This window comes from Sus scrofa, chromosome 9 (genome assembly GCF_000003025.6).
Source record: "Sus scrofa isolate TJ Tabasco breed Duroc chromosome 9, Sscrofa11.1, whole genome shotgun sequence".
In the NCBI taxonomy this organism is placed as follows: Eukaryota; Metazoa; Chordata; class Mammalia; order Artiodactyla; family Suidae; genus Sus; species Sus scrofa.
Window position 1 is genome coordinate 124,878,247 of NC_010451.4, and position 27,945 is coordinate 124,906,191.

The 27,945-nt window shown below is 40.8% G+C and overlaps 1 protein-coding gene across 3 annotated transcripts in view; it reads left to right on the plus strand.

Moving 5' to 3' along the window:
* Positions 1-27,945, plus strand: part of RGL1 (ral guanine nucleotide dissociation stimulator like 1) — a 294,657-nt gene that overhangs the window by 29,889 nt on the left and 236,823 nt on the right. The window lies entirely within an intron of this gene.

Here is a 27,945-nt window from a genome sequence, read left to right on the forward strand (position 1 = left end):
TTTCTGTGAAAAATGCCAGTGGAATTTTGATAGGGATTGCAATTGAATTTGTATATCACTTTGGGCAGTATAGACATTTTAATATTAATTCTTTCAATCCAAAAACATTGCATTTCCAGTACCTATTTGTGTTCTCATACATTTCTTTTATCAGTGCCTTATAGTTTTCAGTGTACACATATTTCACCTCCTTGAAAATATATACATAAGAATTTTGTTGTTTTTGATGCTATTGTAAATGGAATTGCTTTCTTTCTTTCTTTTTTTTGTCTTTTTTGTCTTTTTAGGGCTTCACTTGTGGCATATGGAGGTTCCCAGGGTAGGGGTCTAATTGGAGCTACAGCTGCCGGCCTACGCCAGAGCCACAGAAATGCCAGATCCAAGCTTTATCTTCAACTTGCACCACAGCTCACAGCAACGCTGGATCCTTAACCCACTAAGCAAGGCCAGGGATTGAACCCACAACCTCATGGTTCCTAGTTGGATTCATTTCCGCTGCACCATGATGGGAACTCCGGAATTGCTATCTTCATAGTCTTTCAAATAGCTCTATGTTGATTTTGTATCCTGCAACTTTGCTGAATTCATTTATTAGTTGTAACAGTTTTTTTTTTGTGCAGTTTTTAGGGTTTTTTTATATATAAGATCATCTCATCTGCAAACAGAGATACTATATATATACACACACATACACATTGTTTTTCTCATATTATCTTCCATCATGTTCTGTCCCAAGAGACTGGATATAGTTCCCTGTACTATACGGTAAGACCTCATCACTTATCCATTCTAAATGTAACAGTTTGCATCCACCAACCCCAAACTCCCTGCCCATCCCACTTCCTATCCCCTCCTCCTAGACAACCACAAGTCTGTTCTCTATGTCCGGGAGTCTGTTTCTGTTTTGTAGATAGGCTTATTTGTGCCACATTTTGGATTTCACATATAAGTGATATCATGTGGTATTTGCTTTTCTCTTTTTGACTTACTTCACTTAGTATGAGACTCTCTAGTTGAATCGATGTTGTTACAAATGGCATTATTTTGTTCTTTTTTATGGCTGAGTAGTATACCATTGTATATATGTGCTGCATCTTCTTAATTCATTCATCTGTTGATGGACATTTAGGTTGTTTCTGTGTCTTGGCTGTTGTGAATAGTGCTGCTGTGAACACAGGGGTGCATGTATCTTTAGTTTGCTAGTATCTTGTTGAGAATATTCATGTCTGTGTTCATTAGGGATATTAGCCTATGATTTTCTTTCTTTGTAGTGTCTTCATCTGAATTCAGTATCAGGGTAATGTCAGCCTCCTAAAATGAGTTTGGAAGTGTTCCTTCCTTTCAAGTGGTGGTATAATTTTCATCCTGTCTTTGGGGAGCCTCTCCCACCCCCTGCTCCAGCCCCAAGCATCTGTACTGAGATAGACAGCTTCTTTGTCTTCTCTTTTTACTGAGAAAGCAGCCCTTTGAGGGCTTATGGGGCAAGGAGGGGCTCTGTTCCACTTCCTTACTTTGAACAAACTCAAGGCTTCCTCATCTATTTCTATATGGCTGTAAAAACACAACCCAAGCTTCCTACGGACCAGTATCAACAAATACTCTCTGGACAGCTTAAATGTCAGAGCCAGTGTAATATATCTGTGTTTATGTTCTTCCCTGGTTTTGGTTCTAGAATTTTCCTCACTTCTTTGTAACTCTCATATTTTATCTAATAATTCTAGGTGTGTGTGTGTGTGTGTGTGTGTGTATGTGTGTGTGTGTGTGTGTGTGTACTTGGATCACAGCATTGCTGGAAATAGAAGCCTTGCTCTGACTATGAGTCTGTACTTCAGGGCCATGTCCTGAACTTGAATTCATTCTCCTGTTCCCGTGTCTACCTGAACCAAGTATGAATTTGCTGTGTCTTTGGCCATGGTACACTGGGTTTGTAAGCGTCCACCTGGCAGACAGACTTCTGGAGCTTGTATGTGTTTCCCTAGACTGTGCCTGGCCTGGTCTTGGCTTCTTCTTGCTCTAGCTGGTCTGTTGTTGCCAAGATCCCATCGTGCTTTGAATTCCAACCTACCTGAATTATGTCAACCTCTATTCTTTTTCTTCTGTTTCCAAAATCTCTGTCTTCATTGACTTGTCAAACTTAAGTCTGGTTTCACTTTATTTCCTGAACTCATCTTTCCATAAAGGACTCAGTCCCTGATTTGAAAGTTTGTAGTGTGGTTTATAGCAACGTGGGAATGGGTCCAACCTACGATTCAGATTTCTATTATGCCCAGATGGTCTTAGCAAAAAGCTCCTAGCTTTCCACTTCACTTCAAAACTACTTAACTTGAGTATGTAAATTTCAAAGACTTTCTATTACATGTTGATAATATATGTACTATAGTATTAATTGAGGATAAATACTGAATTACTCATTTTGTCAGAAAGAGGAGTTTACAACTGAGGCTATCCTTTGATTTACTCTTGTTTGCTTAATTTATGAATAGCCATCTCCCTGTATACCAAATACAACAAATGCAACAAGCCATGGCTGCTTTGTGGCCGTTCTGGTTCATGTGCCCTTTGACTTTGAGACCTCATGAGGAAATTGAGTTTGGCGAGAAGCATTGGGTGAGCTGTTGGCTGTTTGTGATAGATCATTTATCCCGGTGTGTACTTCTTTCTTTATTTCTTTTAGGAAGCCCCATGGTGATCCCCACTGAAACCTCAGTCTCACTCAGAGGACCCTGTACCAATGGTGTTAGCATTTGATTATGAACACGGCTCTGAGAATTAAACGAGACCTCTGGTGGCGAGAGACCCAGTGTGCTAGGAATAAGTCCAGAGAAATTGTGGGTTGCATGGTTGGTCAGGTTTAAGAATTTTTAACCTTTATCAACTGCATCCTCTGGGGTTCACATCAGCATCTTACTTTCAGTCATTTTGTCCTTATTTAGCTTCCTCTTCTTACTTTCCCTCTTTGCTTTCTTGGCAATATCTTCAAAAGGAGTTAGAGGGTCTCCCTGAAGTGGCCTTTGAAGATTGTTGCAATGTGTATACCTGTCAAAACAGATCGACCAGACCCTGCTGAAAGCTATTTTACGTAAATCCTGAGCCAGTCTCAGCTCTTCTGTTCTGATCTGATCATCCAGAATGAGCTGAAAGAAAACCATCAGAGCTAATTATAGAGCCCAGAGTAATTTTCAGATGCCCTTTTTCCTTCTTTTTCTCAAACCGGGTACGCTAGAATCTTGCACTCTTGGTGAACCCAATTTATATTTTTGGTGGGATCGGGAAAGTGGGGTTTTAGATTTTATTTTGCAGGCAAAACTCTTCAATTTACTTAGGAAACACTTAAATTCTATTTAGTTTTATTTCTTCTCTCTCCCTGTTCTTTTTTTTTTTCTATTTTCCCCTCCCTTCTCTTCTCTCTCCCTTCCTCTCTCCCTCCTGTCTCCCTCTCTTCCTTTTTTTCTCTCCTTCCCTCCTTCCTCTCTTGCCTTCTTTCCTCATTTTCTTCCTTCCCTCCCACTTTCCTTCTTTCCCTATATCTCGATAGCTTGGAACATACTAAGTGTTTTGGAAAGTAGACATTGTTGAAGGGAAAGTGTTATTTCTATCACAAAAATGTGGTTTAGAATAAATAGGAAAAGAAACTGAATGTTTTTCTATTCTATCCATTTAACTAATACTTGAATCCCCTCTAATCTGTTTGTAGCCTATGATAGGGTATCTACATCACCTACAGTGATAGGGAGCTCCCTTTGTTCTGAAGTAGCCCATTACAATTTTCAACTGCTCTGATAGTTATTTAGTTATTACTTATGTTTGAGTTAAAAACATACTTTCCTGTGACATCTCTCCACTGCTCTTTAGTTTTCTCTCCTGGGGACCATATACAGCCATATTTTTCAAATTTTAGGCTGAAATACGTGGCTGTAAAATAATATTAGTTGGATATGACCAGCATTCAAAGAGAAGAAGAAAGAGAAGAAAAAAAATGGTGTGGAATAGAAAATATCAGAGTGTATCACAAGTAGTAAGGTTTTTATGAAGCTTTTGTCTTGACTGCACAATTATTTAATTATATAGTACATGTACGTATATGAATTGGATCTCAGAGGCTAAAAAAAGTTTGAAAGCTGATGAAGAGAATGTGTCTCACTTTTCTCGCCTATGATTATCCTTGAGTTGAACCATTCTCATGCCCTAGCAAGTCTTTTCTTCTCTAAGCCAAGTATTTCCTTCTACTCATCCATGTGTGTCATCATCTCACATCTTCTAGCCATCTTTAGTACACCCTGATGTACCTAGTTTGTATGAAAAACACGGACCTGGAGTCAAAACAGTGTCCATAACTGCGCTCTGACTGAAACAGAGGCGAGCAAGACTATGGTGTGCCTGGTTCGATGCATTTCAGTGCAGCCTGAGGTTATATGCTGTAATGGTTTGAAAGTACACACCCATTGGCGTTCCCACTGTGGCGCAGTGGTTAACGAATCTGACTAGGAACCATGAGGTTGCGGGTTCGATCCCTGGCCTCCCTCAGTGGGTTAAGGACCCAGCGTGGCGTTGGCGTGAGCCGTGGTGTAGGTTGCAGATGTGGCTTGGATCCTGCGTTGCTGTGGCCCTGGTGTAGGCCGGTGGCTATGGCTCCGATTAGACCCCCTAGCCTGGGAACCTCCATATGCCATGGGGACGGCCCTAGAAAAGGCAAAAAGATTAAAAAATAAAGAAATAAATAAAATAAAAGTACTCACCCCCCCCCCAAAAAAAAGTACACACCCAGGGCCACTGGCTCTGGAGTCCATCTGTTCAGCTGGTGTAAACCTTAGGATAAGCTGAATGGTAACCTTGAGAAAGTTATTTGACCTCTCTGTGACTCTGTTCCTTCATCTGTATATAGGGTAATAATACTTCATAGTATTTTCATGAGTATTACATGAGCTAATATATGTAAAGGACTTAGTGCCAGTGCCGGGCATATAATAAGCACTTAGGAAGTTAATTTCTTTTTTGTTTGTTTCTGTTTTTTTGCTTTTACGGGCTACACCTGCAGCATATGGAAGTCCCTAGGCTAGGGATCAAATTGGATCTCTAGCTGCCTGCCTACACAGCAGCTGTAGCAACACGAGATCTTTAACCTACTGAGTGGGGCCAGGATTGTACCTGCATCCTCATGGATACTCGTTGGGTTCATTACTGCAGAGCCAGAACGGAAACTCCCTAATATAGTTTTAAACCAATTACAGCAAATGGTAGATCCTTTTAACTTCTTATCAACTCACATGTCTAGGTGTGTGCTGTGGATAGTATGTCTCAGTTTGCCAAGGATGGCCCCAGTTTGCACCTGCTGTCCTAGCATAATTGACAGTGACCCCTTTTTACTCTCAAAAGTGACCCAGATAGAACCTCCGATTATTCTACACTATATTTTTGTAGTAGGAGTTCATATTTTCCACAGTTACGTGCCACCTTAGCTAAAAACTCCATGTTCTCTCACTAAGTACTTGATCAATTTTGGATTTGGGTGGAAGACCTTACTTTTTTCTTTCCTGTTGATATTTCACTTCAATTCTCTGCCCACTACCCCTCTGCTACCCCTCTTTCCCTCCTTGACAAGTGGCAGAACTAAGATTGAAACCAGAGGCCACCTAACCCCAAAGGCTAGGCTTTTCCCTTTGGGTACTATTACCTGGGTCTAATTTGGGTCATCATTCTGTCCTGCGAGACCTTTTGGTTTCTGATTAAGTCACTCAGGATATTTATTAATCCCCCCAACTTCCTATTATTCACACATTTAACAAGTATGTAATGAACTCCCACAGGATGCCATGTCCTATTCTAGGAGCCAGGGATGGAGCAAGGGGCCAGCTGACAAGTCCCTTCTCCTGACATAGTTTAAAGACTGCTTTAAAAAGAATTAAATAAATAAATGAAGGCTGCTTTGTGGCTTAAGCCAGGTAAACTGGAGCTATCACACTAGGATTTACATAAAGCCCTGAGCTGGTTACTAGATACTTCCTTCTGGATTAAAATTATATGTCCATTAGGGAGTTCCTGTCGTGGCGCGGTGGAAATGAATCCAACTGGGAACCATGAGGGTGCAGGTTCGATCCCTGGCATCACTCATTGGGTTAAGGATCTGGCGTTACTGTGGCTGTGGTGTAGGCCAGCAGCTGTAGCTCTGATTTGACCCCTAGCCTGGGAACCTCCATATGCCGCGGGTGCAGCCCTAAAAAGGAAAAAAACTTCATATGCCCATTAAAAGTAGCGTTTTAGCAATCATTTAGCAGATGAGTCCATTTGTTTTATTACTCCGTTTGTATTTCTCCTTCTTATCCAAAAGATAGTATAAACCTACTGTCAAAGGCCTTTTTCGTGCTCTATCGTATCTGTCATACTTCCTAGATTTATTAATCTGCTGTGAAAGAAGGAAATGCAGTGTTTAGACTAACTCATCCTTCGGGGTGGCCCCATAGTATTCTTTAAGTAACCACATATTTTAATAGTCTGCTCAGAGGGCTGTTGCGGTTTAGCAGTCTGCAGAACTTGTATTCTCTGTCATTTCAAGAATTGGGATTCTCTTTCTTTCTGCCAGCTTCGTCTCTCCTTTGCTAAAACTCCTCAAAGATCCCACCATTGGCTCAATGATCTCATTTGCAAAGTTTTTTCCATAGCCTAGAATATGGTATGGCCAGGCCAGGAGCGGTATGCTTCTTTATAGAAACCTGATGCTCTTCTCCCTTAAAATCTTTGTCGTCATTGGTTTCTGTTCCTGTTTTGAATGTATCAATGGCATTCTTCACTGAAATTTGAACACGGTGACAGTGCTGTTTATCAAGCCCTCATATGGGCAAAGCGCTGTTGCAAACCTTTTACTCCCCTGTCTCCCTTAGTCACAGGTTTTGTTTGTTTGTTTTTCTTTTAGGACTGCACCCATGGCATGTAGAGGTTCCCAGGCTAAGGGTCCAATCAGAGCCAGAGTGGCCAACCTACACCACAGCCACAGCAGATCCGAGCCACACCTGCGACCTACACCACCGCTCACGGCAACACCAGATCCTTAACCCACTGAGCAAGGCCAGGGATGGAACCTGCAACCTCACTGTTCTCAGCTGGATCTGTTTCCAATGAGCCACGACCGGAACTCCCTTAGTCATGTTTTATCACCGTGACGTGTGTCACCTACATCTGGGATGTGAGGGGTCACACAGGGGGTGAGGTGTAGAGCGGGGACTTGAACCCAGTCTGTCCGGTCAGGATGATTGGAGAAAGAGGTACCCTCAGGACTGAAATGTGGACCGAGGTTCTTCATAAAATAGCCCTCTAACATGGAAGCCTTTCTCTTACGTGATAAAATTGCTTGCGTTTGTAGTTAATCACTTTGGTGATGACTCGTAGTCCTTATTTAAAATATTAACTGTTTGACTTCTGTAAAGATGAAGTTATCAGAGCAGATGTGGATGAGGTGGAACTTTGGGGGGAGGAGTAATAATTTGAAGACGACTGTCCAGTTTGTTTCCTCATAAGGCATCCACAGTGTTTGCTTTTCTTCAGAAAAATGAAGTAGGTTGTGTGCAGCTGGATGTGCCCGCCTAGGCCGTGCACTGCAGCTTGCTTTCCGTGGAACCGATTGGGGCGCCAAAGGCCCAGGTGCCTCTTTTGAATTATTTTCTCCTTCTCCAGAAGTCTATGTTCTTTCCTGCCATGATGTTGTGGTCAGTGAGTTTAATGTTCAGTGGTTAATATCAGGCTTATTTTCAAAAACAATTTGAGGTGACATATCATGTTGCGGTGATATCAATTATCTGTTGACCTATGAGACATTTAACTATTACTTCTGCATTGCTAACATTATCTGTTACTAAAGGCCCGATAAAGACAGGGACCCACGCACTTTGTTGTACAACAGACAAGATCACAACCTTGTAAATCAACAGAGCTTCAATCAGCCTTAAAAGAAAAAGGCAGAGACCCACATCTCCATTACTGGCTCTGAGCACCATTCACGGCACACGGCCACATTAATTGAAGAAGTGAATGGCAGTGTGCATGCTTGCTTTAAACGATTTTCGAAGTCCCTTGTATTTCTTTTCTTGTTGGTAAGTAGAAACTGCTTTGTATCTCTTTGTAAAAGAGTAAGAATCTTAAAAAAAAAAAAAAAAAAGGTTGTGATGTTTGAAAAGTGCGATTACATATCCTTGGACTTTCAATTTGGGAGTTTTGTTAGCTTGCTGAAGATCCACTTCAGGCCTGGCTGTTTATCTGAACCGCAGGAGGAGTTGAGGCGAGAGAGAGCATTTGCAAGGGTGAGGCAAGAGCCCTCCCACTGTCACCCCCGCCCCCTTTAGCTCCCAGAATAGTTTCTCCGACGCTGAGGAGGTGGGGCCCTGGCCCTACTGACAGTCTAGTTTTGAAGTGCAAAGAGCAGAAGACTTGAGTCCCAAAGTGGACAGAAGAGCCTTTATGTAAAAGTCCTAAGAGCAGCATAGAGATGAAAGGCTAAACCTGTAATTTGCCCCTTGCCCCTCCCGCTCTTAGGATGTTAGTGGCAAGTTGCTTTAGCACAGCTGAAAACTGAGTCTTTCCTTTGGAGAACCTTATTTCTTGCCACTGAAATTATAATTATCACCTGAAAGTACACCAATGTTTGAGTTAAACATTTTTATATTTACACTTACATTTATATGTAGTTATATATTTAAAACCTCCTCTAGAGAACTTGATTTAGAGGAATAGCAATTGGGCAAAAGTTTATAGTAAGGTGAGAACATCCTGAATTGGCTTAAGGGTTTTTTTCCCCTCTTTGATATGTTTAAGATTTGATTACTCAAGAACCTTTTTTTTTTTTTTTTTTTTTTTGGTCTCTTTTTTGCCTTTTCTAGGGCTGCTCCCATGGCACATGGAGGTTCCCAGGCTAGGGGTCGAATCAGAGCCACAGCAACGCTGGATCCGAGCCACGTCTGCAACCTACACCACAGCTCACGGCAACACCGGATCCTTAACCCACTGAGCAAGGACAGGGATGGAACCCTCAACCTCATGGTTGCTAGTTGGATTCGTTAACCACTGAGCCACAACGGGAACTCTGTGATTACTCAAGAACTTTATCACTGTTAATAACAAAGGGTCTTACGTTTAGCATAAAAACCTGGAAAGTCAACTGCCTGGTTATGAATCAGCAGTGCCATCTAGTGTTTACTACCTTGAATTAACAGTTGCAAGTACCCTCAAAGGTTATAAGAAATCCTGCTCTATATTCAGTGATTTACATCATCTGTAAAAAGTATTTCACACAATGTTAAGACTTTAGGTTTATCTCATTTCCAGGGATCCTCCTTTTAGTTCAAAACTAGCAAAGACTGCAGTTTTCTCCAACGGGTTTCTCTAAGGGGCTAGTGAAATTAAAAACATAAAGTAACATTAAAAACAGCAGTTATAATTCATAAAGATTACATGAAATCTCTTCTGTAGCTCTCTAGATGTTCTAATAAAACCTTGTATTATAGGGTAAATTGAGAAAGTCTGTCGCATAAATAGGGTAAACAGATATAAAGAAGCAAAAGCATGTCAGGAAGGTAATCAGATAACAGTCTTGTTGCCTCCATATTTATTACATGGTAATACAGTTATTTTGTATTCTTTGCCACTTAAAAAAATTCTTTCCAGTGGTTAATGAATCTTGATGGGTTCAATCAGAAGAAAAACCTCTACCTGTTCATTGGTTTTAAGTTTCTTGTAGGTGAATGTATGAAATCTTTGAAATTTCTAGAATAATTACATTTTAAAACTTTAGCCCGTGCATGAGTATTCACTTGATTCTTATTTTACTTTTTAAATTTACCAACACACATTAGTTTATAGTTTGGCAAGAATCACATTACCACCAGTTTTTACAGTCTTTTGGTGATTCCAAATCTCATATTGGAAGTGTCTCATACTGGAAGCTTCCTGAACATGGTTCATGAGTTGCTGTATTTTCCCATTAGTTGCCTATAACGTGGCAATCAGTAAGATATGTTCATTATAAGATTTCAGGTATTAATCATTCTCTATAAACTCAGCTCCTGGAAATATTCACTGTTAATAGCTTGGTGTACTATTTTCAATTGCTGCATTTGTTAATAAAAATCTTTTCTCTTTCTGGTGGACCAGAGGTAGGGGCACCCTATTTTCAGTGGTGCTTCCTTTCATCCAGGGAATTTGCTGGCAATTTGTCTTGCTCCTCTGCTAAGGTAACTGGTGATTTATTACCGTGGTCCAGAAGTTTGCACTTTCATTCCTGGTTTTACTATTTCTGTCTTTCTATGGTGTTTAATTTCTTAGGAGTTTGACAAGAGCATGTGTTTGTGTAGTGCTGTACAGATTTCCTGGCTTATTCAGATCGTTATCAACCCTGCACAGAAGGGTTGTAGAAGAGGTTAAAGACTTTGCCCAAGTTGGCTAACATGTGGCAAAGCCATGATTTGAACATCTTCTGATTAGGCATATCCTGAGGGGAACTCATCTGGTCCCATGACTTCAAATCCTGTCTGAATTCTGATGAGTCTCAAATGTGTATTTCCAGCTCTGATTTTTCCCTGAGCTTTCGCACTTGCATGTCCAACCGTCTCCGTCCCACCTCCTTCCCTTCCCCGTTCTCCCCTCTTCTTTCTCCTCCTCTCCCTCCTCCCTTCCTCTTCTTCCTCTTTGTCTTCTTTTCACCATCTCCATTTTGATGGTATCTCACACTTCCGTTAACAATAGACAGCATCCTTGACGTCCCTACCCCATCCTGTTTCTCTCAAGGTCCTTTCCCTCTTGGCTAATGGCATCATGAGGCACTCATTTCCTCAGACAAAATCTTGGAATAATCCTCAGTTTCCCTCTTTCTCAAGCTTGATGTCAAATCCATCATCAAGAGCTAAATCTAACTATTTTTCACCAACCTACTTTCATCTCTCTTACCTGGGCTTCCATATTCACTTCCCAACTGGTTTCCCTGCTCCCCTCATTACCTTGTTTTATCTTTTCACTGTAATGAACAATATAGAACATTATTTGTTATGAATTTGTTGCTGTCTTCTTCCCTCTAGAATGCAAGCCCTATAAGGAGAGACTTATAAGTGGTAACTTATCTTGTTACCACTGAATCCCCAGGGCCTAGGACTAGGGAATTTCATGTCCAATGAATGCATGAATGATGATCAAATGAATTAATGAAAGGAAGAAATCTGGCGCTTTTTCATAGTTGGGAATTCAGCAAAAATTACTCCTTTGTTGGCTTTTTTAGGGCTCTTTTGAAAAATGTTAAAAGACTTTTATTTAATAATATGTTCTTCGTAAGATGAATATAGAGTCTTACACTCTTAAATATATAGTATTGTTGAGCCTCATTGCATGCATCTTGTGCTCCCTGAGATATTTCTGACAGGTTTTCTGTGGAAACCAAAAAATGAAACCAATTATACCATTTTCTGAGAGAGGCCTGACCCTGTAAATGAATGGGAAGAAACTTTTGCTGTTGAGAGTAGGCATTCAGTATACCCTTCAGCCGTGGTTTAAAAAAGAAAAAAGAGAAGTGAATGCAGAATCTCTTTATTTGCTTTGGATTGCCCTTCATCCAGTAAGGTTAACTTTGAGTAAAGAGGAAATTGATATTGGGATGATTAATACATTTTTAATGTTGGCAACTTAAAATGAAAGTTAGACCTTAAAATGAAGGTTAGATCCTTAGAGGATCCTGAAATACTACATTAAAAAAAAATCAATGACTCTATTAAGAAATGAAAAACAAAATGAGGGAAATGTGGGGAGAGAGATTGATTTGGTTATTCTATATTTAGTACAATGGAAAATTTTTTTTTTGTACCAGCAAGATCTGGGCTTAGATTCTGATCTTGCCACTAGCCGGCCACATGTCCTTGGGCACATGACTTCTGGAATCTAGGTTTGTTATCTCTTTCAAAGGTTTAAGATGATCCCATGAGGTGAACCTTGGGAAAGAATTCTAAGTATAAAATATGATACAAATACAATGTATTATTATTTTTGAATGCTAATAGTGCTTTATGAAGATATAATTTATCTTGAAAAAATATTTATTTTACCATGAAAAGATTATCACAGTAAGTTTAGTGACCATCCATCATCTCAGAGAGATACAAAATTAAATAGAAAAAAGAAAAATATTTTTCCTTGTGATAAGAACTCTTGGGAGTTTACTCTCTTAACAACTTTTCTATATGACATATAGTAGTGTTCATTATATTTATCATGTTGTATATCACTAGTACTCATGCTGTGTATCACTAGTACCTGAGAGTTTGTACTTCTGGTAAATCGAATCTCTTTTTCTCTGAGTTTGTTTTTTTGTTTTTGGAGTGTAACTGACCTACACCACTATGTTAGTTCTTGTCACACGACAGGGTCATTTGAGGAGTTCCCATAGTGGCGCAGTGGTTAAGGAACCCCACTAGTATCCATGAGGATCCAGGTGCAAGCCCTGGCCTTGCTCAGTGGGTAAAGGATCTGGTGTTGCCATGAGCTGTGGTGCAGGTCGCAGACGCAGCTTGGATCACGCGTTGCTGTGGCTGTGGCGTAGGCCAGGAGCTGTAGCTCTGATTTGACCCCTAGCCTGGGAACCTCCATCTGCCTCGGGTGCGGCCCTAAAAAGACAAAAGACCAAAAAAAAAAAAAAAAAGAAAAAGATATTTCTATACATTTCAAAATGACAGTATGAGAAATCTAGCTATGATATGTCACCATAACACAGATATTACATAGTTGTTGTCTATATTCCCCTATGCTGTACGTGTCCTCCTAGGTGACTCATTTATTTTGCAACTGGAAGTTTGTAACTTTTAATCTCCCTCACTATTTCTTTCTTTCTCCACCTCCCTCCCCTCTGGCAACCACCTATTTGTTCTCTGTATCTATAATTCTGTTCATGGTTTGTTCATTTGTTTTGATTTTTAGATTCTGCATATAAGTGATATCATAAGTATTTGTCTTTGTCTGGTTTGTTTCACTTGGTATAATACCCCCAGGCCCTTCTATGTTGTTGCAAATGGCAAGATGTCATTCTTGTTTAATTGCTAATATTCCGCTGTATACATATATACTACATCTTTATCCATTCATCTATGATGGCTCTTGGGTTGCTTCCATATCTTGGCTATTATAAATAATTCTGCAGTGAACATAGGGGTGCATATGTCTTTTTATATTAGTCTTTTTGTTTCCTTCGGATAAATACCTAGGGGTGGAATTGCTGGGTCATATGGTAATTCTATTTTTATTTTTATTATCATTATCTCACCCTTATAGTATGAGGATCCAGGTTTTCATTCTCTTGCTGTTTTCAACTTTGGGGGCTCCTAGAACTCCAGTGGCTATGAAGAGGCCAAGAGCTGAACTCAGTTATATGAAACAACTCACAGTAGTTTTAGGAGTTCCTGTTGTGGAGCAGCAGAAACAAATCCAACTAGGAACCATGAGGTTGCGGCCTTGCTCAGTGGGTTGAGGATCCAGTGTTGCCATGAGCTGTGGTGTAGGTCACAGATGTAGCTCAGATCTGCTGTGGCTGTGGCTGTGGCTCTGATTGGATCCCTAGCCCAGGAACCTCCATGTGCCACGGGTGTGGCCCTAAAAAAGGAAAAAAAAATAGTTTTAAATGACTTTTTTGGGGAAGTTTTGCTTGCTTGTTTAACTGATTGTTTTTGTGTATCTGAGGTTAACAATAATAAAAACACCTTTTATGTAGCACCATCAGTGAGGCTTTATGTCTTTATTATAAATTTCTGAGCATCCTCTAGGATCTCAGATATGAAGTCTTTGGCTTTTTTTTTTTTTTTTTTTTTTTTTTTGTCTTTTTGCCTTTTCTTGGGCCACTCCGGTGGCATATGGAGGTTCCCAGACTAGGGGTTGAATCGGAGCTGTAGCCACCAGCCTACGCCAGAGCCACAGCTTGGGATCCGAGCCGAGTCTGTGACCTACATCACAGCTCACGTCAACGCCGGATCCTTAACCCACTGAGCAAGGCCAGGGATTGAACTCGCAGCCTCGTGGTTCCTAGTTGGATTCGTTAACCACTGCACCATGACGGGAACTCCATGAAGTCTTTGACTTTATCAGGGGAGAAAAAATGAAGGTTTTCATGTCTTTAAAAGCAATTATAGGCTCAGGTCTCTGAAAAAGTAATAAGTGCCAAGAATGGCACCTTGGCAACCATTTGTTCTTGACTTAAAAAAAAAAAACTTTAAAAAAACCAGACTATATGCATTTTAATACCACTAGTGCCTATTTCTTAAATAAAATTACTTTAGCAGTGTTATTATTTTTTCTTCTTAAAATGGCAGGAAAATGAGCCCAAAGAAGTATTATTGAGTGTATTTAAACGAGTCCCATTTCCAGATATTGGAAAGCATGTTTTTAAGTGTTTTGGGGAAAAGTAATTTTTTTAAGTCCAAGCAGATTGTTTTGTTTTAGAAATACTGAAGATGCAATATGTGAATCATATTTGGATTTTAAAGCAGGATATTAAACTTCACAGTAAAAGTGATTCCATGGCTGTTAAAGCCCAAGAGAGGTTTATAAAGCCAGCAGGCAAAGGAACTGAAACTCATTTGGAGAAATGAATGACACAGGAATGGAAACATTAGATAAATAACTTTAAAACCACTTTTTGATATTCTATTATCCCTTGAAGACAGGCAGATCATTACAATTAAAATTATAGTAAAATTTTTCTCTATGAAAACATATAACCTAAAATATGAATGTTGAGTCTGTCACATCTACTTTTTTTCCACATCCATAATTTGGATTTGGACTGGCTTCCCAAGCCCAAAATTCTGAACTTATTTAGCATTTTGACATATTTGCTAGGCAATGCACCTTCCTCAGTCTTTAAAAATAAACTCCTGTTACGTTCAAGTAAATAATCCTGAAGATGAAATGAGTTGTCTTTACTGAAATGTGAGCAAATACGAAAAGTGAGTTGGCTGACTAGGGAAAGAGAGGAAGGGACGAAGGCGACGTGTTACTTCCACGCGTTTGTTCCTTTGCGTTTGCTGTTCCTCTCCTGGGATGCCTTCCCCATTCTAGCTCATCCGTTAAATTCATACTAGTTCTTTCAACATCCATTTCAAGCATCCTGCTCTCAGTGATGACTTTATTAACATTTCTAGATAGTTGCCTACTCCATGTCTACCGCTGCCTTGTGTGTACCCCGTTACTGCCGGTAGCACACCAGAAATCATTTATTTACATTTCTGTCATTTTTGCATCTCCAGTGCCTAGTGTAGTGCCTGACCCATAGCAGGAATTTCATCCGTCTTTGCCAGGTACATATGAATGAGTGCACAAAATGGTGAGTGATAGGGGTTCCCGTTGTGGTGCAGTGTAAAGGAATCCGACTAGTATCCATGAGGATGCAGGTTCAATCCCCGGCCTTGCTCACTGGGTCTGGGATCCAGCATTGCCATGAGCTGTTGTGTAGGTGGCAGACGTGGCTTGGATCTGGTGTTGCTGTGGCTATGGTGTAGGCTGGCAGCTGCAGCTCCGATTTGACCCCTGGCCTGGGAACTTCCATATGCTGCTAATGCAGCCTTGGAAAGAAAAGAGAAAAAAAAAAAAGAAAGAAAAGAATATGGTGAGTGATAGCCCCTGAACTCTGCATAATCTAGATTCTGCTTAAAAAGGTGTTGTCTGTGGCCCCATCCTTCTCCTTGGGCAAAGCTGTGGTGGTAGGACAGAGCCTAACTGAAGGATAAGCAGATGGGTGGGTGGATCATTCAACAGATAGACATTGGGCTTCTGGCACTGTGTCCGGTGCTATGGGAGAAACTGCAGAGGAATAAGGTACACTGTATCTGCTCTCGGGGTGACCAGTGAGATTTAGAGGTATAACTTACCTGTATGAATCATTTACAGGGACATTGAATGCTGAATTATAAGAAAGCCAGAAAATGTACGAAGCCATGTGAGTTGAAGGGGCTGGGACAGGCTTCTTAGGGGAGACACGAGTTAATTTGAGCTCAGCAGTATTGACCGAAGGAAGGGCTAAAAGCTTGGTGAGCGGTAGGTCAGGGGAGAGTGAATGGTTGACTGTGTGGGAATGAGGTTGTGGAGCAGGGTTTAACTCTGGGGACTACAGACCCTTTGTACATCCGTGGATAGGCTCTAGGCTGGTTTTGAACACCTGGGGATATTTACACAATGTTGTGTGTATATGTATATGGGCAGTTGAACAGTGATACCGTTTAGCTTTTGAAGATGTAGATACAGAAATTTTAAAGAATGCTAAATTTTATCATTTTAATCAAGAATAGATAGGATTTTAACCATTTGTATTTTCATGAGGTCCTAAAGAGAGGGAAAAAGGAAAAATTCAAGGACAGGGGAAGGGAAGGAAATAGAGAGAGAAAGGAGATTGGGGCTAATGCTTGAAGAGGCAAAATAACAATATAGATGTTAATATTTATTACGATGTGTCCCTGAAAGTGGATTAATACCCATGAGGCATCCTTAACTGATTATCAAAAGAGATCATCTAAGCAATGAAGGCCAAAATTCTGAAGCCAACACTGCTTATTTGAGAGAAAGCAAATACTGCGAATGAAAGTGTATCCCAGGAGTTCCTGTTGTGGCACAGTGTGAATGAATCCGACTAGGAACCATGAGGTTGCGGAATCGATCCCTGGCCTTGCTCAGTGGGTTAAGGATCCGGCGTTGCCGTGAGCTGTGGTGTAGGTTGCAGGCATGGCTAGGATTTGGCGTTGCTCTGGCTGTGGTGTAAACCAGCAGCTACAGCTCCGATTGGGCCCCTAGCCTTGGGAACCTTATGCCATGGGTGTGGCCCTAAAAAGACAAAAAAATAAATAAATAAAAAATAAAAAATAAAAAGGAAATGTATCCCATTGTTGCCAGATGAAAATATACTTGATTCAAAGGCAGACATGTCTATAGACTTAGCTGAGATTTTTTTTTATTTGTCTGTATCTTTAACCAACTAAATTGTTTTTTAAAGGACTGTTTTACTGAGAAATTATTGACATGTATTACTGTGTAAGATGCAGAGCATGATGATCTGATTTATATATACTGTGAAATGATTACCACAATATATTCAACTAACATCGATCTTATACAGATACATTAAAAAGGAAAGAAAGAAAAGAATTTTCTCCTTATGAGACCTCAAGAATGACTCTCATAACAGCTTCTCCGCATATCACACAGGAGTGTTAGCTATAGTCATCGTATTATGCATTACATCCCTAGTACTTATTTATTTATCTTATAATTAGCAGTTTGTGCCTTTTGACTACCTTCCTCCAATTCCCCCATCCTCACCCTCTGTCTTTGATAACCACAAAACAGATCTCTTTTTCCAAGTTTGGCTTTTTTTCTTTTTAAAGATTCCACATATAGGGAGTTCCTGTTGTGGCTCAGTAGAAACGAATCCAACTAGTATCCATGAGGATGTGGGTTTGATCCCTGGCCTTGCTCAGTAGGTTAAGGATTTGGTGTTGCCATGAGCTGTGGTGTAGTTTGCAGACACAGCTCAGATCTTGCATTGCTGCGGCTGTGATGTGGGCCAGCAGCTGTAGCTCCAAGTTCACCTGGGAACTTCCATATGTTTTTTGTCTCACTAATTTCACCTAGTGTAATGCATTCAAGGTCTATTCATGTTGTTGCAAATGATAGGATACTCTCTTTTTTGGCTGAATGATATGTATTAGATAAAGTGTATAAAATATATAACATTGTATTTATATTTAACATGTTATATATATATGTGTTATATAACATTTATACATATTATATATCTCACACATTCTTTGTCTATTCATTCATCATTGGATACTTAGGTTTATTTCCATGTCTTAACTATTGTAAATATCACTGTTATGAACATGGGGGTGCAGTTGTCTTTTTGAGATAGTGTTTTCATTTATTTTGGATATATTCCCAGAAGTGGGATTTCTGAATCATGGGGTAGTTCTAGTTTTAATATTTTGAGGATCCCTCATACTGTGTTCCATAGTGGCTGTACCACTTTACAGTCCTACTAAGCGTGCACAAGTGTTCCCATGTGTATCCTTGCCAGTATTTGTTATCTCTTGTCTTTCTGATGATGGGCATTCTAACAGACATGAGGTAATACAGCATTGTGGTTTTAATGTGCATTTCTCTAATGACTAATGATGTTGAGCCTCTTTTCATATACTTGCTGTCCTTTCATATATCTAAAATGTCTACTTAGGTCCTTTGCCCATTTTTGAATTTGGTTTTATTTTTAAGCTATTGAGTTGTATGAGTTCTTCATATATTTTGAATATAACTCCTTATCACATGTATGGTTTGCATATCTTCCCCCATTCCATAGATTGTCTTTTTGCATTGTCGATGGTTTCTTTTGCAGTGCAGAAGCTTTTTAGTTTGATGTAGTCCCACTTCTTTATTTTATTTTTATTTTTTGGTCTTTTTAGAGCCACACCCACAGCATATAGAAGTTCCCAGGGTTGGGGGTCTAGTTGGAGCTGCAGCTGCCAGCCTACGCTACAGCCACAGCAACTCCAGATCTGAACCGTGTCTGTGACCTACACCACAGCTCATGGCAACACCAGATCCTTAACCCACTGAGTGATACCAGGGATTGAACCTGCATCCTCAGGGATACTAGTCAGGTTTGTTACTGCTGAGCCACAATGGGAACTCCCCCACTTGTTTATTTTTTATTTTGTTGGTTGTGCTTTAGGTATCATATCAAAAAATGATTACCAAGACTGATGTCAAGGAGTCTTTTTTTTTTTTTTTTTGTCTTTTTGCCATTTCTTCGGCTGCACCTGCAGCATATAGAGGTTCCCAGGCTCGGGGTCTAATTGGAGTTAGCTGCCGGCCTACACCACAGCCACAGCAATGTGGGATCCAAGCCTTGTCTGCAGCCTACACCACAGCCACAGCAATGTGGGATCCAAGCCTTGTCTGCAACCTACACCACAGCTCACAGCAATGCCAGATCCTCAACCCACTGAGCAAGGCCAGGGATCAAACCCACAACCTCATGGTTCCTAGTCGGATTCATTAACCACTGAGCTATGATGGGAACTCCTAAGGAGTCTTATTTCTGTGTTTTCTTCTAGGAATTTCATGGTTTTAGGTCTTACATTAAAGTCTTTAGTCCATTTCAATTTGATTTTTGTAAGTGGTATAAGATATAGACCCACTTTCTTTTTTTTCCATATGAATATTCAATTATCCCAGTACCATTTATTGAAGAGACAGTCTTCTCTCCTTTGAGTAGTCTTGGCTTCCATGTCAAATATTAGTCGATTGTATATGTTTGGGTTTATTTCTGGACTATTGATTATGTTTTGTTGGTCTATTTGTCTGTTTTTATCTCAATACCATACTGTTTTGATGACTATAGTTTCTTTTTTTACTATAGCTTGATATCAGGAAGTGTGATGCCTGAGGATTTCTTGGGCTAATTGCAGTCTTTTGCGGTTTAATAAAACTTTAGGACTTTTTTTTCTACTTCTATAAAAAGGCCATTGGAATTTTGATAGGGGTTGCACTGAATCTATAGTTGGCTTTTGGTAGTATTGACATTTTAACAATATCCATTTCTTCCAGTTCATGAACATGGGATACCTTTCCATTTATATGTGTTTTTTGGACTTCTTTCATCAACGTCTTACAGTTTTCAGAGTAGAAATCTATCACCTTCTTAGCTAAATTTATTCATAAGTATTTTATTCTTTTTGATGCTATTATTAATGGGACAGATTATTTTTTTAGGAAAATTTGCTGTTAATGAATAGAAACTCCTTTTTGTATGTTAATTTTGTATCATATTTAACCTTTTGAATTTAAGTATTTATCTCAGTGAAAAAATCTGTATTTCTTCGTACAAATTGAACAAAATGAATTTGACTTGGTTATTTACCATAGATGCAGATTCTTTTAGGTGCAATATATATAGGAAACATTCAGATTGGAGCTCTTTTTCAGCTATTCCCAACTGGAGGTTAACATACTAATGTGTCAGGGACAAGAATGATGGATTTACACTTCAGGTTTAGTGAGCATTTCACTATCACAAACATGCTTTGAAGTGATAGCTCTATCATATCACAAGTGTGAGTTAATGAGGAAGAAAAGAGACGCTTGAAAAAAAATGTGTCTGTCCATTTGTTCTTTGGCTTGTTCCAAAAAGGACTGCAGTGAAGAAGTGTTTCATATTATTGGTTTATTGGATTTATAACAGCTCAGAAATTGAGGAACAAAGATGTAAGTTTATGCAAAGAAATAAGGCAACAAGTTTTTCTCTAGTGTTAGGAAATTCACTAATTTGGCAATGGTTAAAGATGATAGTTGGAGTTCCCGTCGTGGCGCAGTGGTTAACGAATCCGACTAGGAACCATGAGGTTTTGGGTTCGGTCCCTGCCCCTGCTCAGTGGGTTAAGGATCCGACGTTGCCATGAGCTGTGGTGTGGGTTGCAGACGCGGCTTGGATCCTGCGTTGCTGTGGCTCTGGCGTAGGCCGGTGGCTACAGCTCTGATTGGACCCCTAGCCTGGGAACCTCCGTATGTCGCAGGAGCGGCCCAAGAAATAGCAAAAAGACAAAAAAAAAAAAAAAAAAAAAAAAAAAAAAAAAAAAAAAAAGATGATAGTGCTGTTGAGAGAGAGAGAAGAGAATATAAACCTCAGCTTTATCTAAAACATCAGTAAGCCATATTTTTATATAGAATTAAGTTTAGTTGGAAGAGCTGAGCAATTTGATGAGGCTGGAAACTTATTGATTATATAAACTTAGAAATGCACAACTTGGAGTTCCCGTCGTGGCGCAGTGGTTAACGAATCCGACTAGGAACCATGAGGTTGCGGGTTCGGTCCCTGCCCTTGCTCAGTGGGTTAACGATCTGGCGTTGCCGTGAGCTGTGGTGTAGGTTGCAGACGCGGCTCGGATCCCGCGTTGCTGTGGCTCTGGCGTAGGCTGGTGGCTACAGCTCTGATTCAACCCCTAGCCTGGGAACCTCCATATGCTGCAGGAGCGGCCCAAGAAATAGCAACAACAACAACAAAAAGACAAAAAGACCAAAAAAAAAAAAAAAAAAAAAAAAAGAAATGCACAACTAATGTTAATTTAATAATGTTGGATTTTAATAGCCTTCAAGTGTTAAGAATGATGTATTATGTAAATCTTGAGACCATATACTTTTATAAGAAATAGACTGTTCAATAGACTGGTCAACCTATAAAGATTCAACATAAAGGGACACCTCACTGAATATTCAAAATGTATTATCATTTCTGTGAAATCCCATTTTAAAAATCTTGCAATAATGTATTTATATATACAGTATATACAATGTTGGAATCATATATATTTAATATATTATTGATTGTAATATAGTGCTATATAATGTACTTTTTGAGTTCTTAATATATTATACTTTTTCTTTCTTTCTTTCTTTTCAGGGCACACCTGCAGCATATGGAAGTTCCTAGGCTAGGGGGTGAATCGGAGCTGCAGCTGATGGCCTTCGCCACAGTCACAGCCACACAAGATCCGAGCCATATCTGTGACCTACACTGCAGCTCATGGCAACACCGGATCCTTAACCCACTGAGCGGGCCAGGGATCAAACCCACATTCTCATGGATATTAATTGGGTTCATTACCACTGAGCGAAAACAGGACCTCCCTTTAATATGTTGTATTTTTAAAAAAGTTGTATATGTGATAGATACATAGATGTGGACATTTCAGATAATTGCGTGGCAATTTGGGGAAATGTAGTATCTTCAGAACTTGCCTCTTGCTTGGAACCTGGTTGGACCAAGAAAGTGTATTGGCCTAAGGCCCCTCCTGGGGTTTGGGTCTTGAAGGCTAAAGTTGGCCCAGGTGAAATAATTAGAGAATGCAGAGGTTCATAGAGTGCAAGAGTGAGTGCAGTCCATGCCCAAGAGGGAGCAGCAGGTCAGAACTAGATAAACTGTATACATCGTCAGTTCTGAATGTTAGGCTGATTAAAAGGCATTCGAGAGCAGGGTGAGTGGAAGTTCATGGGCGAATGAGAGAAGGTTCAGGCCTTCGTGAATAGAGTGGGGTGCGTTTTCTGGGCTGCCTGATCCTAGGTTGATATTGGCTGGAATTGGAGGTGTAGTTTCAGATGGCTCACCTTTTATAGTTTCGTGCTTATTAACATAAATTTACATTTTTATTTTGAGTACATTTTAATATGAGTTAAAATAACTGCCATAATGAGATACTTAACTTTCAAGCTATAAATAATAGCATTTTTACTGTGTTTGGGAATGTGGAACAAAGAAACTATTAAAGATCTATTTACGGGAGTTCCCATAGTGGCGCAGTGGTTAACGAATCTGACTAGGAACCATGAGGTTGCGGGTTCGGTCCCTGCCCTTGCTCAGTGGGTTAAGGATCCGGCGTTGCCATGAGCTGTGGTGTAGGTTGCAGACGCGGCTCGGATCTCGCGTTGCTGTGGCTCTGGCGTAGGCCAGTGGCTACAGCTCCGATTCGACCCCTAACCTGGGAACCTCCGTATGCTGCCGGAGCGGCCCAAGAAATAGCAAAAAGACAAAAAAAAAAAAAAAATCTATTTATGAACGACAGGTCAGTGGTGGCTGGGTTAGGAGTCTGGGGAGGGTGTTACTGTGAAGGAATAGCACCAGGAAATTTCTTGGGGTCATGGTACTGTTCTGCGTCCTGACAGTGGTGGTGTTTACACAAACCTATATATATGTTCAGATTCATAGAACTGTACACCAAAAAAGTCAATTTTGCTGCGTAATAGTTTAAAAAATACAAAACAAAGCACAAAATGCTAACAGGGAAATCAAAAGATCTTTTTAATACATGAGTCAAACAGTGGAGCAAAGTACACCTAAACAGTCCTGGAAGGCCGTGGAAAGAAAGCAGAAGGGCTAAATGCGTATGGTCTGCACGTTTCTTACCTCTTTAGGGTGGTGAAGGGCATGCATCAAGGTTGTTAACTGGAAGCTGAAAATTATTTGACCCACTGGGTTTTCTTTCTTTCTTTTTTCTTTTTTTTTTTTTTTGTCTTTTCTGGGGCCGCTCCCATGGCATATGGAGTTTTCCAGGCTAGGGGTAGAATAGAGCTGTAGCCGCCGGCCTACGCCAGAGCCACAGCAACGTGGGATCCGAGCCACGTCTGTAACCTACACCACAGCTCACAGCAACGCCAGATCCTTAACCCACTGAGCAAGGGCAGGGACTGAACCCGCAACCTCATGGTTCCTAGTCGGATTCGTTAACCACTGCGCCATGATGGGAGCTCCCCATTGGGTTTTCTTTTACCTCTCTCTTTTCTTTTCTTTCTTCCTTTCTTTCTTTTCTTTTCCTTTTCCTTTTTTTTTTTTTTTTTTTTTTGCTTCTTAGGGCTGTACCCACGGCGTATGGAGGTTCCCAGCCTAGGGGTCCAACTGGAGCTACAGCTGCCGGCCTATACCACAGCCACAGCAACATCAGATCCGAGCCACATCTGCACCCTACAGCACAGCTCATGGCAATGCCAGATCCTTAACCTACTGAGCAAAGCCAGGGATCGAACCCGCAACCTTTCGGTTCCTAGTCGGATTTGTTTTTGCTGCACCACAACGGGAACTCCCGCTCTCTCTCTTTTCAAATAGACTTTCCTCCCTCCCTTCCTCTCTTCCTTTCTTCCTTCCCTCCTTCATCTCTTTCTTTCTTAAGTTCATGCTATCTGACATGATGAAGTGACATCCTAGGTTACACAGAAGAGACATGAAATGAGGGGGCGTGAGAAGCTGGTCAAGTTTTGCTCCAGTCCTGAGGGTAGACAGCTGAGCCGGAATAAAAGCCAACCAGAAGCCCTGCTGCTCACCAGGACACACCTCTGATATCCAACCCAACTTGGAGGCCTCCCTCGTGCAAACAATATTAAGCATTGTTCTGGAGCTGAGCATGTGGTTTGAGTTAGAATTGAGCCAGGCTCCAGAAGTTGGATGCAGTCCAGAACTGACCAGAGTCGGCCTTAAGTTGGTCTTGACCTTTGGTTTGGACCTCCCAGGACTACTGTCTTCCAGAACCCTCCTCTGTCCCTTTGAAGGAATACATTCCTGTCTTGGGCCTGGACCAAATTTAAACCAGTCTTCTAGAGATTTTTGAAGGGCTTTTAGGGCAAAGGACAGGACAGAACGGCCTCTTCCCTCAATGTCATTTCTTTGACTTCTGCTTTACTTGGCAACCTGATTTCTCATTTTCTGAATGGATGTTCCTCTGGTCATTTGCCCAGGAAAACAGCTCCGGGTGAGGGACCACAGGAGAGTGTTTTATATCTCTTGGGAAGGGAAAGGTTAAATTTTGTTTCCAAGAGCACTGGCTGCATGAATTCTTGGATGCAGCGGTCCCCAGGAGAGTGCTGTGGAGGAGGTGTAGCCAGAGGTATAGCTCCACGCAGGCAGGAGGGGGCTACGCAGCACTGCTTACAGCAGCTTCTGCTAAGGCCAGACTGATGAAATCAAAGATGAGCTTCAAGTTCTGGACTTAGATTCTTTACATTAAACACTGTAACCACTTTTTCTTTCAGTCTTGCCTCTAAGCTACTCTGGATTTTAAAACTCTAGCTATGAAATAACATCGACTGAAGTTTCTGGCATTTACCAGCCTGGGCCCAAACCCTTGCTGAAGCTTGTTTCAACATTGAGCATTTGTCTTTTAGCTAGTCTGACAATGTATGGGAGCACGTTGCTGGTAATAGGTTGCTGGTGATTCAGAGTCGAACATTTAGGCATCGGATCTATGATTTGAGTTTACCAATTTGATTTGTATATGCTATGGTCATATCATAATTCGGATTTGGAAATCTGGCTTCTACTGGCACCATGGGGCAGTTTTGCCTGACTTAATTGCATATTTAAATATAAGGCTGGAGCCAAAGCTAAAAAAGCAGATGGATTTGGAAAAGGAGATTGTCCTGTTTTGAGGTCAAGTGTAAAGCCAAGAAATTGCTGGAGCAGCTCTGACAGGGATTTCAGGAAAAGAGGCTTGTAATATTTCCATTTCTCTCGGGTTTGCAGTCTGGCTCAAAATGTAGTAAGATCAGCCCTTTTTCCAAAGGTCTTGGTATTTCTGCAGTTGTTTTCAAAAAGTCTTAAAAATGAAAAGTGAGTAGTCCTCAGAATCTCAAGTGTCTATATCCCAGTGACCAAACCTTTTGGATGATCTAAGAGGGAAGGAGTGGCAGCCACATAAGTGGAGGTGTGGGTGACACAGTGCACATGTGGAGGCTGCTCTTTCAGATATGACATCATGCTGATGGCACCTGAGAGCTGCAGAGTGCGTCGGCTCTATGGCAAGCTCCCTGCAGCGTCTTTTCTAAGAGCTCTGCACATGATGTTTCTACCTTCTGTTATTTTAGATCCTTTTTGTTCAGTTCGCTTGAGTCAGTTGGGCCCTCTGACTAGGTCAGTAAACATCTCAAACTTTCCAATTGGTCTGGTTAGTCCAGTGTTAATATGTTACTTACTTTCACTACTGAGAAACTGTATTTTAAAGCATTTTTAATGAATCCTTCCAGCATTATCCTTTGGCCTATAGAAAAAGAAACTAGAGTTTAGAGAATGTATGTGATTGGTTCAAATCACATAAACAGACCCCTGGATCATAAGACCTACAGAACAGTCTATTTTACATTGCTGGCTGCCAACTTTCGAGTGGTTGAAGTTCTCCATATATGTGATGGGTATAGGAAAGTTTGAGGAGTTCCTGTCATGGCGCAGTCGGATGGAAACGAATCCAACTAGGAACCATGAGGATGTGGGTTCGATCCCAGGCCTTGCTCAGTGGGTTAAGGATCCGGCGTTGCCGTGAGCTGTGGTGTAGGTCGTAGGGTTGCAGATGCGGCTCGGATCTGATGTTTCTGTGGGTGGCTGTGGCTGTGGCTGGCAACTGTAGTTCTGATTGGACCCCTTGGACTCCTAGCCTGGGAACCCCATATGCTGAGGGTGTGGCCCTAAAAAAGCAAAAAAAAAAAAAAAAAAAAAAAAAGGAAGTTTGAAACAATGGGAATAATTGGATTGTATCAGTGACTTTTAAAGATTTTTGGCAAATGAAATTCATGTGAAAGCCCAATGTGTTATTATAGGTTCTATTTTATTAGCATGAATTTATCTTAAAAATTGTTTTCTAGGAGTTCCCTTCATGGCTTAGTGGTTAACAAACCCGACTAGGATCCATGAGGACATGGGTTTGATCCCTGGCCTTACTCAGTGGGTTACGGACCTGGCGTTGCCGTGAGCTGTGGTGTAGGTCGAAGACGCGGCTCAGATTCCACGTTGCTGTGGCTGTGGCGTAGGCCAGTGACTACAGCTCCAATTTGACCCCCTAGCTTGGGAACCTCCATATACCATGGGTGCAGCCCTAAAATAGCCCCCCACACACAAAAAAGTTTTTCTAAGAACTACTTGCTTTCAAGTTAACCAGAAATTCTAGCAGACTATTTATGATGAACACAAATATTTAAAATCTGGATTTATGTGGTCATTTGGAGCCTCAAGGTCAGAAATGTTTTTGTGTTGTTGATTGTCCAGCATTGAAAAAAAATCTTATTAAGAGATAAATTTCTGCAAATGGGTATCATTTTCTAAACACCTAAGCCCACTCAGAAGAATCTTCCATCAGATTGACCCAGAAGCTTGAAAAAGTATTAATAGGAAGTTTTGATCCAGTTTGAATCACCATATAACTTTAATCTAAGGGAGGCTCATTCTTCCCATTCTCTTTTAAATCCAGTCCCAACCTGTCTACTGAAATTGTCCTTGTCAAGATCGCTAGATCTCTGTGTAGCCCGTAGGTTCTCAGTGCTCACCTCATGGGGCCCACTGGCTACACTTGATACCTTGATCACTCCCTCCACTGGCCTTCCAGCTTTCCACTCTCTCCTGGGCTTCTTCCCACCTCACTGGCCACTTCTTGGTTTTCTCTGTTCCCTCCTCTTTGCTCTCTACTCCACAGTCCCCGAATCAGCCTCTCCCATGGATGGTCCTTATCTGAACCACATGACACGGAAGGTAATTTGAAGAGCTATTTTTTCATTTTTCCCAAGGGAAGTAACTAGTATCATTCTAGATGCATAGGAGGGGAAATTAATTTGTTACATACAATGGGCGCCTTCAGGAACTGTCTTAAATTTTTCCCAGAACCTCAGTTTAGAAGGGTTGCCAGGCTCAGTCCACACGTTAGGTCTATGATTCAGTTCCAAGGCCTTAAATTCCATCTATATATTGATGACTCCTTAATTTATACCTCTGGCCTAGACCTCTCCCTGAACACTGAAGATAGAGTGTTCTATCCAACATTTGTCCCACATTGTGTCTTAAATATCTGTTGACAAGAGAACTGATCAATAGTCAATCCAAAAGAGAAATGGAAATTTTTATTGGAGCCACCCCAAGAATTATAACCTAGGAGACAGTCTTTCAGAAAGCTCTGAGCACTGTTCTGCCAGGGAGAGGTCAAAAAACACAGTTATGTAAGCCTTTAAGACAAAGAGGTATTCATCTAAGTAACATATTAACAGTTTGCATAGTCCAGCAAGGGGAGTAGTGGGTCATTGTGACCCCCACAGGATGTAGAAAGCAATGTTATCTCCTGAAGAATTACTTGTTGGCACCAGGAGGAAATTGCTTTTTTTTTTTTTTCTTTTTTTCAAGTAGGTACTCCTGTGTCTGCTAAGGGGATACAGTAAATGTATAATGTGGACACACAATGCACACTAAAGGCGAGGAGGGTAGTGGCTCAAATGGAAGAGAAATTTTTATGTTAAATTTTTTTTTGTTGAAGTTGAAATTAGCATCCATGAGGACACGTGTTTGATCCCTGGCCTTGTTCAGTGGGTTGAGAATCCGCCATTTGAGCTGTGGTGTAGGTCTCAGATGTGGCTCAGATCTGGATCTGACTTTGCTAT